Genomic DNA, 15,407 nt, shown 5'->3' with positions numbered 1-15,407 from the left:
CAAGCCTAGTAAAAAACTCTTCGATAAGGGCTTTCGCTGTGGACAAGGCAGTATTGTCCTTCAAAGGGTAAGCTTCCATCCATCTAGAAAAAGAGCAAACAACCACCAACACATACTTTAGGTTGTTGCACCTCTCCATGTGGATGAAATCTAGCTGCAAAGCCTCGAACGGATACGTTGGAGGAGGAAAATGACCAGCCGGGGTTGGAGTTTCCTTACCAGGATTTACATCAAACACACCATACAGTTCTTAACCAAATTCTCTGCACATTTGGGAATTCCAGCATTCTGCCAAACCGGAGCCAATAACTTGCAAATCCCTTTCACACTGATATGCGCCATTCCATGAGCCATTGTAACCACTGGAAGCACACATGCATCGGGTAACAACCATCTTTGATGCTCTGACAAATCAGTCCAACAACCATTCGAATCCAATCTACCCTTACTCTCTCTCCATTCATTCAACTCTTTCTCTGTAGCTTCAGCTTGGATAGATTTCACACTCTCAATCGTATCTTCACACATACTTCTATCAGGAACCCATCTCGCTGGACCTGCAACATACATTCGGCTCATCACATTTCTCGCAGTTTCTTTCGCGACCTCATCCGCAAACGCATTACCACGACCAACATCATCCGTAAGTTTCTTATGCCCGCTGCATTTCACAATCGCTACTTGCAATGGCAAAGTAAGTGATTCAAGGAGTTCATTCACCAACTGGCCATGCTGGATTTTCGTCCCATGCGAAGTCAGGAACCCACAGTCTCGCCACAAACGTTGAAAACTATGAGCAACACCAAACGCATACTGGCTGTCAGTGTACACAGTCACTCGTTTTCCTTTCCCCAACACACATGCTCTCGTTAATGCAATCAACTCTGCTGCTTGCGCTGAATTGTGTGGGATACGTGCAGCTTCAACAATCGTATGCAAAGTCGTAACAGCATATGCCACTGTCGTATCACCATTCGGAAGCTTGAAGCACGAACCATCAACACACAAAGTACCATCACACTCTGGAAGAGGAGTATCCCTAAGGTCTATCCTCCCTTTTGTTTCTTCCTCAGTTCTAAGGAAAAAATCATCTTTTTTCTGTGTCATCGGACTCAATTGAAATCGGCAACAACGTGGTTGGATTCAACGTGTTGCATCTCTTAATATGCATATGACTCGCTAACAAGGTGAATTCGTAACCCGACAATCGAGCACTAGTTAAGTGCTGTGTCTTGGTACGATTCAACAAGGTATCCACTGCATGTGGAACCATCACAATCAGTGTATTGTCCATAACCAGACCAGCAGACTGTCGAATCGAAACAGCCGCTGCTGCTGTAGCTCTCAAACAACTCGGCAATGCTCTAGCAACCGGATCCAAAGTCGACGAAAAATAAGCACATGGATGCTGCTTATCGCCAAACTGTTGAGTCAAGACTGACAATGCACATCCCTCTCTCTCGTGGACATACAATGTGAAAGGCTTACTGTAGTCGGGGGTACCCAACACAGGAGCCGAACACAACGCATTGCGTAATTCTGAAAAGCTCTTCTGACATTCGTCAGTCCAAGGAATAGGATTTGGAGTATCCTTAACAGTAAGAGCTATCAAAGGCTTCGCTAACAACGAGAAATTCGGGTTCCACTGTCTACAGTGCGACGTAATACCCAAAAACGCACGTACTTCTCTCTGTGTCGTAGGCACACTCATTTTCGCAATAGCTTGAATTCTTTCTGGGGTCAGTTTCCTTCCCTCCTTCGATAAGAGGTGACCTAAATAGGTAACTTCTTGTCGACAATATTGCAACTTCGAGAGAGAAACCTTATGATGGAAATCAGACAAGTGACATAACAACGACAAAGTAGCCTCTCTACAAATCTCTTCATTGTCAGCAGCAACTAACAAATCGTCAACGTATTGAATAAGAGCAGCACCATCAGGTAAAACCAACAAATCAAGTTGCGTTTTCATAGCTTGGCTATAGATCGATGGACTCTCGCAATAGCCTTGAGGAGCGCGCTTAAAGCGGAAGCTTCGTCCTTCTAAAGAGACTCCAAAAATATCTCTACTTTCCACGGCAATCGGGATGCTGAAGAAAGCATTCTTCAAGTCAATCACCGAAAACCACGTGGCTGTAGCCGCGAAGATCGATCACGAACCTATATACAGGAGGCTGTGAAGAATCAGTCCTCTTCAGAACAGGCAAAACCGGACTATTGCACACATTACCTCTCGTTTCCTCAATCACACCTTTCTCAATCAGATCATAGATGATCGCCAAAAGTGCTCGTTCACCATCACTCGATATTCGATATTGTGGAATGCGTGGTAACCTAGCATTTGCTTTCAACGTCACAACATATGACGGAATCTCTAAAAGGCCTACATCGTTCAGACCAGTAGCCCAAAGAGAATCAGGGAGAGAAGACAATTCAGGTAGAAGTCGATCTTTAGATCTATACATCGGAGAGATCACTCTCTTACCCAATGTAAGATGTACTCCCGAAGGAGAACAATATAGCGTCGCATACAATCTCTTTAACAAGTCCAATCCCAACAAGTTCTCACCACAACCAGTCGTCAGAATGAGGGGTGCTTCGAATTCACGAGGTCCAACAGAAATAGACAACGGACTAGAGATCGGATTCATAACCGGGGCACCAGAAAAACCTACTGAAACATTTTTTAAGCCAGACAAAGGTGCGCCAGGGAGTTTAGAGTGCATGATAGAACTCTTCGCAGCACCAGTATCCAACAGAAAAGGCTCTGACACACCTGATGCAATCACTTCAACATAAGGTCCACTCTGATCTACTGGAACTGAAACAACTCCCTCTCTTTGTCTATGGCTGTCCTAGCAATCATTACCATTCACTTGCTCACCTTCGACGTAGTAATCATCCGCATAGTACTGTGCTGTCCTACCAGACGCACCATTCTGCTGATCAAAACTATTCATGGAATTCTGTGGAGGCAAAGAACACGTATTCTGACCACGACCTCTACCTCTAGGCGCTTGTTGAGCACCTCGACCTCTCACACCAGAAGCACCATTCGTGCGCTGTAACAGAACCGGACAACTACTCTTGAAATGGCCCTCTTCTTTGCAATTCGCACACTGATTAGGACCAACGGGAAAACGTGGTTGAGAAGATTCGTACCTTTGCGAGTTTCTGGAATATTGCTGATTCTGTTGATAATCACGCTGATTATTAAGGGACGGATAAGCTTGTTTTAGAAGAACTTTAGTCTTCAATTCCTTAGTCTTCTTATCCGCTTTCTCTATCTCATCCTTATTCCTATTTTCATAGTATTGGACAGTAGCTAAAATCTGCGCTGACGTAGAAACGGCCCAAGCACTCTCAGAATCCTTCAACCTATTGCACAATTCTGGAACCAAATTATGAACAAATTTGTCAACGAACAATCTCTGACCACCTTCGGTACTCATATCCTGACCACTGTGGTCTACAAAGGTCTCTTCAAACCGCGTGAAAAAGTCGGACACAGTTTTGTCTTTCTTCTGCTTGCACGCAGACAACTTGTCCCAATTAACACGCACTTCAGGCATTAGAGTCTTCATATAATTAATAATCCTACCAGGAAGGTCAGTAATCAAATCTTCAGGCTTAGCACCACCTACTTGTCTATTATCGGCATCTCTAAGATTAGTCCATGTCTCACCTAATTCATGCGCATGATCCGTATGATGAATCTTACTCCAAATAGGCTGTGGAACAACATTCCCAAACAACATATCTATGTCTGCCAGATTCATGACAAATGAACCCACAGTCTGAGTTAGCTCCTTATAGTACCCTGCTGGATTTTTGCGCGGATCAGGCAAAGTCTGCTTGAGCGCTAAAACCTCAGGACGCTTAATAGGAACATGTACCCAGACACGCTGAAAGTGTGCAGCTGCATTTGCATCAGCAGGTCTCCAAACTGGAGGAACCTCACGCATCGGATATTGACGCACCTCTCTCCTAACTGACGAATCAGGCTCAAACAGTCGGTCAGAAGGAGATGCATTCCTAAGTGATAACAACGTCGCAACTGCTTTCTGAATCTCGAGACCCACAACAGTCCCTTTCGCAAACTCGGAAAGTATACGGTACAACTCAGGCGGAGTCTGTCCTACTTCGCTATCTTCCCATTGCTCACGAATTAAGGAACACATCATGTCAAAAACGTACCTTTGTTTCGGCGCTTCCCATTGCTGAAAAACATCCATAACACCCTCAAGATCATATTGCGTAGGATATGAAACCCATTTACGCGCCATGTGATCCAACACTGTCCTTTCATCAATATTAGGCAATTGACTATGCGATTGCCTACGCTCGACAACAGGAGACATACCTAATGAACCCATCAAAGGAGAAAAGAGACTAGCTACTGCATCAGTCATTCTCTGTCGAGCAGAAGGAGAAGGTGTCAAAAGAAGAGGAGACGGAGCAGTATGAGAGGAAGCAAAAGTCGGAACAGGAGGAGTATACAAGACAGGCGTAGGAATAGCAGACAAAGGAGGTAGCAAAGTCGGTGACCCTTGAGAAGGCTGCACCATGGAATAGGAGCCAACGGAAGAGGAGCTGGCTGTAAAGGAATCGCAGGTGGCAAAGCAACCGGAGGTTGTGCAACTACAACTGGTGGCGGTGGTGCCGTAGCATTCTGTGCATAAGGGGGTGGCGAACTCAATATATGTGACATTAAAGGATCTTTCGCAAGATCTTTCTTCTCTTCTTGCTGTTTAGGTGGCAAAGCTGGGTAGCACTTATCTAGCGCTAATTTACGGACCCTAAGCATCTGTTCGCTCTCTTGCTCTTCCTCATCTCCCTAAACTGTATAGCAGCTTGCACCATTGACATACCTCGATCTCGTTTATTCTTCTTCGCTAACTTAATTTCTTTCTGTTTGGCTTCTTTTCGCCATATGAGGAAAGAGTCAAACATTGCTGGCCGGGCTTTCTTTTTGAACAGTTTAACTTCGAGATTGTCTAAAATCTCTGTTTCAAAGCTACCATAACGGGGCCACTGTAGGACACCGTCTTTTCTGTATTTAACCCATATTTCATTATACCCAATGGGGCCCACTCCATGTTTTACCTAGAGCTCATAGGTCGGAGTTCCAATCGGAGGAACCGGACACGAATCCTCCAATCGGGAATCCCTAGTACAACCAAAAGCAAATATCTTTCCAAGTCTGCTAAGACCAGGCATCTTCGCTCACTAGTCTAGCTTCAAACTTCAAGGGAAATCTCAAAAACGATAGCCTTGTGAAAACACGAGTCCCTCGGCTTTGGGGCCTGCAGGTACCAAATCAAAGCGATCCCGAAGGATACCCAAACAAAACTAAGGACTGGGAGACACTCCACTCATACTTAACTGAAATGTCGATGGCGTCACCAGAAGACCCGTCTATTGTCTCGCTCTACAAATTGTCTAATGGCTCCAAGACAGGGTGACAGTCAGGGCAGCAGTCCTTCCTAGCCGTCGGAAAGCAGGGAACATCGCAGCAAAGACTTTCGGACCACGATGACATACAGGGGTCGATGAAGTGACAGGCCTTCCTCCAGAATTTCCACACAAAGCTCCTCACGATCTTCGGGCTTGGACCGGTACCGCTGAAGTTGCCCCACGTTGGGCGCCAACTGAAGAACCGGGTTTTAGAACCCAGCGGCGCCAGGGATAACGCCCGATGTCTTCGGATTCCCCTGTCTCGGTAAAAACAAAGACACAAGACACTTCTTGATGACGTCAAAGACCAAAGTTTATTGGCTGCAACCAGGAACGGAGGTCTACGAAGCACAACACGGGTGGTTCGCTAGAGACTGCACAAATTCAATGAGCGGAGCATGGTCTTTTATGCCAAAAATCACATTCCAGCCTAGCATCGATTACATACAAACTGACCAATAGAAACATGACATTTCAAAAGTAGCGCATGACGACAATCCCACTTTCCGTTGTCCAGCCCACCAGAAATGACCAAGCAAATTCCAACTTTCCTGTTTGATCAGGTCGGACAAATCCATCATAAAACCTCAACCCAAATCAGTGATTAAGTCGTAAAGGAAGGAGCAGAAACAGATGAGAAGCAAGATAGAAGGGTGGGCGCAGTGTACCATAAACTCAACAATGTCCTGCTCTTTGATCTTTATCTGACCAACTGCTTAACAAGGAACTGGCTCTGCGAGGTCAGCCTCGGGCAAGGGAGTCAGTTCGGCCAGGTCACTCAGAAGTCAGCTAAGGTGTACGTGTCCCAAGGACTCGTTCGGCCGTAGTCATCGGCCTATGTGAGGGCAACCACACAAAATGGCTGCCGTACACAAAATGGAACCCGAGGGTTCAAACGAAATCCCTGAATACGTAGTGTTCTCATTGATTGATTATTACGAAAACACTCGTACACACCACATTCGTGATTTGCGGTCCGCTGATACCAAAATCGTCTATATCCGACGACCTTCATTGAACGGGTTCGGATTCTATGAACCACGGACCCTCGAACTACGGAACCACATACAGCTGAAATACTCTTACCAAGTTTCTCAAGAACACCGTCAACCTCCACTGGAGCAACATCTTTATGCAATTCTGCAATATTTGTAATATACCTCTGAATATTTTGACTTTTATCTGGGATATAAGTGCAACAGTGTTGCACTTTCAAAATTCAACAGACTCCTCCTTCTTTGGCCAATAATATACCAAGAGCAAGTCTGTTTTGCATCACCATAGCTCTCATAGCAATCATTTCAGTATTCACCATTAAAAATCCTCCTGCTGTATCTGTTGATAAACAATCTACTATTGTTGACAACTTTCTGATTTTGTTTGCATTAAAAGACATGCCCACTGCTGGTATCAATGCTCCAAAAACATCACTGATTATTACTAATACACTTTCCCTTCTTATAGGTGTTAATAGTTTACCAATTTCATGAATTCCATTAGTTCCTCTATCTACATCGAAAATTGTAGGAAAGACCAAGCCTACATAGCAGGATCCATACCAATGGTCTGGCAATCTATATTAAGCTTTGTTACCGCACAGATAGTGTATACCAGGAAAAATAGGATCATCACCTCCTTTAAATCCCCATCCCCCTTTTATAAAGGAAGTAGTGTGGCTCACTGGTTAGAGGAGGCAGACCCAAGAGCAGAGGACGGCCCGGGACCAGGGTTCGATTCCCGGCGCGGCAGGTTTCTGGACCAGGGTCAGCGGACTCGATAATTCTCTCGCCTCGGTGCCCACTCTGATCAGCGTTCACACTCGGCAACTCTGGGCATTAGCTTGCCTCATCTTCACTAACGGCCCCACCAGACCGCCGGGGATGCCTGGTCTCACCCTGGAGATACCCATTAAGGGACCATCTCTCAGGGAAGCCAGGAAGGGTTTCGCAGCGGTCAAAGCGCCTTGGGACCCTCCGGGTAAGTAGTGCGCTATATAAATGCCTATACATTTACATTTACATTTACATAATATATGTATCTTCAAATTGACTTGCTCCTACAAAATAATTGTCATACAAAGTGTTATCTCTTCTAAAACATAATTTCCCAATTTGTGGTCAATCTATACTAATTGCCACATTCACGTTATTTCCCTCAATGTTTTCATCCTCAAAAGTCTACATTTTCTCTTGTATTGGATTGTCCTTTCCTCTACCATGTCCAAAAAGGCTTTTTCTTCATTACACATTTTACAAGTCAAATTATGTTTGAAAGCTAATCAAAAGTCAATTCTTGTGTTTCTAAAAAATATTCACCCAAAACTTTGACTGGTTCAGTTTTGGTACAACTTTCAAAGTTGCAAAAGTGTCATTAGAATTAGAATAATAATACTCAAATTTACCTGTTTTGTAAAACAAACTAGATAACACACTATGAGTAACTCCATGCGTCAAAGGAAGGTGATGGTAAGTCACACCCTCTGAAACAGATACAGGCAACTTCATACAAACATAACAGTCACTTGCGTCCATGGTTTTCACATATTCAGACAACAATTTAGAAAATGTATTTTTCGAGAAATCACTTATAGAATTGTCTTTATGCATATGAGGATTATAAACATGCTTCATATCACTTTTCAACTCAGGAACCTTTTCTTTTGCACTCTCATTTGCCTGTGTACTCTCAAATTCAGGTCTAAAGGGAATCACACTTTCTAATATTAACCATACTACCATTAACAATCCTGTACATATTAACCACATTCTACACCACTTTCTAAAATAGCACACTTTGATCTTGTACATCATTAGTAGGCATTTTTTTTAAATGCACTTCAACAGTATCTTTCAATTCAATTTTCACTTACAGTCTTATTTATCAATTTCAAAGTCGTTCTAGACTTTTTCTTTTATTTCTCTCTTTTGTTTCCCAGTTTTGCACAATCTTTAGTTCTTTAATGTTCTTTTACTCACTTTGGTAATTCAGATTCTCTTGACTGCTGTTGATTTCTTCTATTGAAGGCACTGCAACATAGGTCCTTTCAGGTGACTTATACTTTTAATTTGGTCTTCTTACTAACCTTGAGCATGGTACGCTAAAAGCATATAAGCAATCCACAAAAATGAACTTTTTGGATGAAAATATTAGGCAATGAGAGAGGTGATGATTTTGAGGTCCCCCCTAACCTAGGGAGAGGACCAAGGAGATGCCTTGAACACAAAGAGCATAAACAAAAAGCATATCTTGTTTAACTTAGTTGGTGGTCCCATCCTCTTAGGACCACCCCAAGCACAGTTATTGGCAAAAAAGTCAAGTCAAGTCAAGTCAAAGAATTTATATAGCGCACTACATACCCAGAGGGTCTCAAGGCGCTTAGGGAGGGGAGGAGGATTACTTGTCAAATATCCACGTTTTAAGTTGCTTTCTGAATGCTAGGTGGTTCTGGGTAAGGCGAAGGTAAGTGGGGAGTGAGTTCCATGTTTTAGCTGCCAGGTATGAGAAGGATTTGCCTCCCATGGTGGTCTTGTTGATGCGAGGTACAGTGGCGAGGGCTTGGCTGGAAGAACGTAGTTGGCGGGAGGGGGTGTAGAAGGACAGTCGTGAGTTGAGGCAATCTGGTCCGATGTCGTAGAGTGATTTGTGTGCGTGGGTTAGCAGTCGGAAAGTGATCCTCTTATTGACGGGTAGCCAGTGGAGGTCTTTCAGGTGACCAGAGATGTGTTCGTTACGCGGGATGTCTAATATGATCCTGGCTGAGGCGTTTTGGATTCGTTGGAGTTTCTTCTGGAGTTTAGCGGTGGTACCTGCGTAGAGGGTGTTTCCGTAGTCCAGTCGGCTCGTGACCAGAGCATGGGTGACTGTTTTTCTGGTTGCGGTGGGGATCCAGCGAAATGTTTTTTTGAGCATGCGAAGAATATTGAAGCAGGATGAGGATACGGCGCTGACTTGTCTGTTCATTGAAAGTGAAGAATCCAGGATAACGCCTAGGTTCCGTGCGTGGTCTGTCGGGATGGGTGCTTTTCCAAGGGCTTCCGGCCACCAAGAGTCGTCCCATGCAGAGGGGGATGTACCTAAGATGAGGACTTCTGTTTTATCTGAGTTCAGTTTCAGACGGCTGTGTTTCATCCATTCGGCAACTTCTTTCATTCCTTCGTGTAGGTTGGTTTTGGCGGTGCTGGGGTCATTGGTGAGAGAAAGGATCAGTTGAGTGTCATCCGCGTAGGAGATGATGTTGAGATTGTGTTGGCGAGCGATGGCCGCAAGGGGGCTCATGTATACGTTGAAGAGGGTGGGACTGAGTGAGGATCCTTGTGGTACGCCACAGATGACTTCAGTGGCCTCGGACTTGAATGGTGGAAGGCGGACTCTCTGGGTTCTTCCGGTGAGGAATGAGGTGATCCATTCAAGTGCTTTTCCTTGTATTCCGATGTTTCTGAGGCGTTGTAAAAGGGTGCTGTGGCAGACTGTGTCGAAGGCTGCAGAGAGATAGAGGAGGATGAGGGCGACTGTGTCTCCATTGTCCAGTAGAGATCGAATGTCGTCTGTTGCTGCGATGAGGGCGGTCTCAGTGCTGTGTTTTGCTCGGAAGCCAGATTGTGAGGAGTCGAGGGATTTTATGGGATGAGATTGGCAGTGAATATTATATAGTATCCAATATCAAAATAATTCTACAAAGAGCTGCAGTTCAACTGGTTGTTACTAGATGTCCCTCAAGAGTCAAACGAAAAAGCATTGAAACTCTTTCATCAAGCATTTGCATTTGACTCGTGAGGGACAGCTAGTAACCACCCGTTGAACTGCAGCTCTTTGTAGAATTATTTTGCCCACTGCTAATCGCATCCCATAATGCTTTGCAGGGCCTTTGGTTGGGATGTTTTCTTTGCCAATGACTGCGCTTGGGGTGGTCCTAAGATGATGAGACCACCACCGAATCGTTCAATAAGATGTGCTTTTAGTTTTCAAGGCATCTGTTAGGGAGGATCCCACAATCATCACCTCGCTCACTGCTTGATAATTTTCCAATTTCACTTTTGTGGAAGTGCTATATGCTTATTAGTATATAAAAATACTTATTCTATCATAATTGGCACTGTGCAGGATGCCATTTGCAATTGACTCTCATTGCAGGTATGTAAACAGGAGCTGATCCGCATTGCGCTATTCAAAATGTTCCATTAGGGGTTTTCAGTCCCAATATAAGTGAATTACATGGACTACTCATTATTTCTTATAGAATCCCTTGCTCAATCATTTTGTCAATAACATGAGTTATTCCATCAATTATTTCTTGTGTCAATTTTTATTGAGGAGTATTTGGATAATTGACTCCTTCTTTTACAGAAATTTTAACAGTACTCACATCTGTCATCAACCCTATTTCTTCTCCTGTAAAATCCCACACTCCTTCTTTGACTGTTTCTTTTAATTCACCAGGGGCCTCATTTATGAGGCCGTGCGTCACTTTTACGCCGCCAGTGTAAAAAATATGCCTTGTTGCACCATATTTACAAATTGACGCATCTAGGTAGATGTGTCACTTTGTAAAACCCTGCGCTACATTATGCCTACGCCAGGTATAATGTATGCAGGGGGGGCATATTGATGCAAGATAGGGTCATGGAAGTGACGCAGTGAAATCTATAAAATATCACTGCGCCACTTCTAGGAAACAAATGCGTCAATTTCTTACGCCTGCCTCACAGCAGGCGTAAGACTGACGCAAGCCCTTTCACATGGGGTTTGCCCATTGTGAAAGGACACCTTGCTGGAGTTGTGTCACTTTTGTGACACACTATAGCAATGCGTCACTTTTGCGCCCCACAAATACGTCAGAAATACTGACGTATCTGTAACTCCTTGCGCCATGATGCGTCATACTGTAAATATGACGCATCATTGGTGTCGCAAGGAGGGCGCAGTGAAAAGTGACGCATTGCTGTTTTCTCGCAGCAATGCGTCACTTTTCATAAATGTAGCCCCAGGTATCTTTTCTTTATCAAACACAGTAAACATCCCATTCTGCTCTGAATCTATCATTGACATAGTCATTTTATATAACCTGTCTTCATCTGCAGTTTGGAATTCAATGCCATTTGGTGAACAAAAAATGGCACAATCCATCTTACACAGTATGTCTCTTCCAAGTAGATTAACGGGACTGCTGTCACAAACCACAAATCGATGCATTTCTCTGAAATTATCAATTTCAACCTCAACTGGTTCCGTAAGGGTTGTTTTAATCTATCTGTTTGCTACTCCTACCACTTGATAAAGGTACCAGAGAGAGGAAGGTTCTGGACTTCTACTGATCTGACAGTAGAACAGGTAGCACCTTTATCCACCAGGAAGGTGATATTTACACCATTCACTTTACCATTCACAGAGTGACCAGATTGATCTACCTCTAGAGTTGCGCCAAGCACGCACTCCTCTTCCTCTCCTAGGCACCGTCAACAACTCTCATCTGACTCATTTCCATCTGATCTCAACCAGTACTGTGGAACTGCATTCACACGGGGTGGTCTTGTTACCTCTTCTCCTCCATAGAATCATGTCTCTGCACTGTCTTTCTGCAGATTTACACTGTGTGGGGTAGTGGTGGTTGTGGCACCTGACTCTGCTGGTTAACCACTTTGCACTAACACGCCCAGCGGACTCTAGCGCTGACGTGGATTGACTCTCCGATTGCCGCCATTCGCTTGGCACCTCGAGGCCACGCCCATCTCCATAGGCCACGCCCCCTGCACATCAATCATGTGCACTTCCCGACCGCGCAGCGGACGAGCGCAGCGGACGCGCCTAAGGCAAGCCCGTCTGCGCCCGTCCGCGCCAGCTCCGTGCCTAGGGCCTGTCATGCTGCCAGTCCTCTGGCCGCCCAGATACTAACCTGGTCCAAATCACAACTTATGGACATAGGTAAGTCATCCTGTTCTTCCCCCTCACCTTGCTGCTTTCCCCTACCCACCCCCTTCTCACATAAATGCCCTAACTGCTCTTTCTCACTCCACCCCATCTGGACCTGCCCACGCAAACCAGCTGACACCAACCCCAACCCCCTCCCTTCCAAAACTTACTCTATGGGAACTAGTAAACTGCCGCTCACTACCAGGCCACGCCAATGACATCTGGCTGCTACTATCCTCTTCACCCTGGGACATAGTTTTCCTAACTGAGACCTGGATTAAAGACAGCTCCAACCCTGACATCGCTCTAGCTATTCCACCGGGCTACAGATTCTCTGGATTCAGCCGCGAAGGCTCCAAACCAGGAGGAGGAATAGGGGTAATTTTAAGGAATCACTTAAAAATCACCACCAGGAAAATCACTAACGCCAAACCTATAGAAGCTCTATACTTCTCCATCACAGACTCCTCCACTGCCGTCTCCTCAGGGATGTTGGCCTATGTTCCCCCTAACTCTTCCCAATCTGCCATCCAAGAGCTGTTAGCAATTACAGCAGATCTCTCTCTCAAACACTCTGACTTCATTGTTCTGGGAGACTTCAACCATCATGTAGACGTCAGCAGCTGCAATTGCGCTGCCCTTCTCCTGGACTCAATGCAAAATCTTAATCTATCACAAAGGGTATCTGGCCCTACTCATGTCGCTGGGCATACTCTCGACCTCATATTCTCTAATCATGAGAAACTTACAACCTTTCCCTCTTTACCCCTGACATGGTCTGACCACTACTTAGTACCTTTTGAGATTTCCCTACCCCAAATTGTTAAACACAACTCCGCCATTAGAACTCAAGGCAGAAAATGGCACAAACTCTCTCTTACAGCCTTAGAACAAATATATGATACGACTCGCAGCCCTCTTCTGGATGACCTGGACGCCGCAGTATGCACACTAAATAATGACCTCACTTCTGCAATAGAAAAAATAGCCCCATTGCGTCCTCTCACCTCCAACAGGCAAAAACCCTCTGCCCCTTGGTTCACACAAGAACTCAGGACACATAGAAGCAAGTGTAAGAAGCTTGAACGACTCTGGAGACAGAGCTATGACCCAGCAGCCAAGGCGCTCTACAAACAAGGCCTTAAAGAGTTTCGTAAACTCAAACACCACTCCATGAGCACGTACTTCTCGGATACCATTGTCAAAGCTAAGAATTCCACCAGGACACTCTTCAACATAGTCAAAGACTTCACTCAGCCCAATGCCCTCGCTGCCCCTATCCCCATGTCGCAAACACTATGCGACAATCTCTCAAACTTCTTTGAAGCGAAAATTATCAACATTGCAGCCACCATCCAACAAAATGGTACGGTCAACACTAAAAGTCACGACACAAATCATATTCCGGCCTTTACAGCATTTCAACCTCTTACTAAGGAACAAGCTACGAAATTATTTCTGGATTGCAAGTCGGACTCTCCTCTAGACCCTGCTCCAGCCTCAATCCTGAGTGACATTGCTCCTTTAATTATCGACTCTCTTCTCGAAATCTGGAATTCCTCCCTTTCCACCAGTGTTGTCCCTGCAGCCTGGAAACATGCACTACTTATCCCTATCCAAAAGAAAGTAGGTATTGACCCTCTTTGTCTGAGTAACTACCGTCCGATTTCACTTTTTCCCAAACCCGCCAAAGTACTAGAGAAAGCAGTCCAACTCCAACTATCAGACTATCTAGAATCTAACTCCCTATTTCATGACACCCAGATGTTATAGAGTTGACTGTCTAGTAGTTGGGGTGGGCGGAGCTAGGTGGGCTGAGGGGAAGAGGTGGGGTCAGGACAGGAAAGGGCAGTTAGAGTAGGGACGGGGACCGAGCAACAAGTGAAATAAAGAGCTCGTAAGGATCAAGTCTGTGTCCACGTGTATGTGTGGGTTGGGACACGACAGCTGGCGACGAGGGTGGGATCGGAAAAGAAACCCCACTCACGAATGCCCCGTCCTGCAGCGTGGAGTGAGCTCCGCTGCGACGAAGCCCCTGCGGCGCTGGTGACGAGCCCCCAGGAGTGGCCAGACCTCCCCTCGCCAGAGAAGAGGGTCGAGAAAGGAAACGACTGCCCAGCAAACGAGCGCCGAGTGAGAGCGCCTGAGACGCGGCGAGAAAAGCGCCAGAACGCCGACCGCGCTGAGCGCGTTGAAGAGCCTGCGGCGCGCTGTCCCGACGGGAGCCAGAGACGCCCCAAGACTGCCCAAGTGAGCCTGCGCCACCAAGAAGCCAGAGGAGGCACAAGAAAGCCCCGCACGTGCGCGGCACCACAGAAGCCAGCGCTCTATCGGCCAGTGACGGCCAAGGCCAGACAGACGGCAGGCGGTGCGCGGAACCGACCTGAAACAAGCAACGCTCACCTCAACGCCGCGTGTAGATGCCCAGCTCAACCGTGAGTCCTCCGCCGCCGAGAGTGTGTGTGCCCCGAGTGAAAGGAGAACCTCGTGGGCTTCAGAGGGAGGCGGCCATCTTGAGGTCAGGCGGCTCAAGGGACGAATCCTATTTAGTTGAAGGGCGGCCATCTTTGAGTCAGGCGAAAGTCAAAAAAATAAGCACTGGCACCTCCAAAATTGACATTTGTGGCCTAGCAACCCCGCGCTCACTGCCAGATAAGCGCCGACCAGTGAAACAAACAAGCAGTGGTAGTGACAACGAGTAACAGTGAAAGCGAACGTTGGTGACCGCGACCAGTGTCAAGTGTGAGCCGGAAAATACCACTACCAGAATGTCTGACCCTCCCGCGCAAAATGCCCAAAACCCTGCCCCGAAAAAGGAAGTCAAGGGCACGCATCTGCGTGCGCCGGAGCCATTGATCATCACCACCGGAAGCAGCATGGGCCTGAAATGGCAGGAATGGCTGGAGGACTTCGAGGACTATATTGAGGGCTCTAGAATCGAGACGGACAAGGACAAGATAATAACCCTTCGCAATCTCGGAGGGCGCGAAATCAGCAAGATAGTGCAAGAGATCCCAACCGACGACGGTGACACCTACACCAAA

This window comes from Lissotriton vulgaris, chromosome 1_1 (genome assembly GCF_964263255.1).
Source record: "Lissotriton vulgaris chromosome 1_1, aLisVul1.2, whole genome shotgun sequence".
NCBI lineage: Eukaryota > Metazoa > Chordata > Amphibia > Caudata > Salamandridae > Lissotriton > Lissotriton vulgaris.
Note: the sequence above shows the minus strand (reverse complement) of the source record.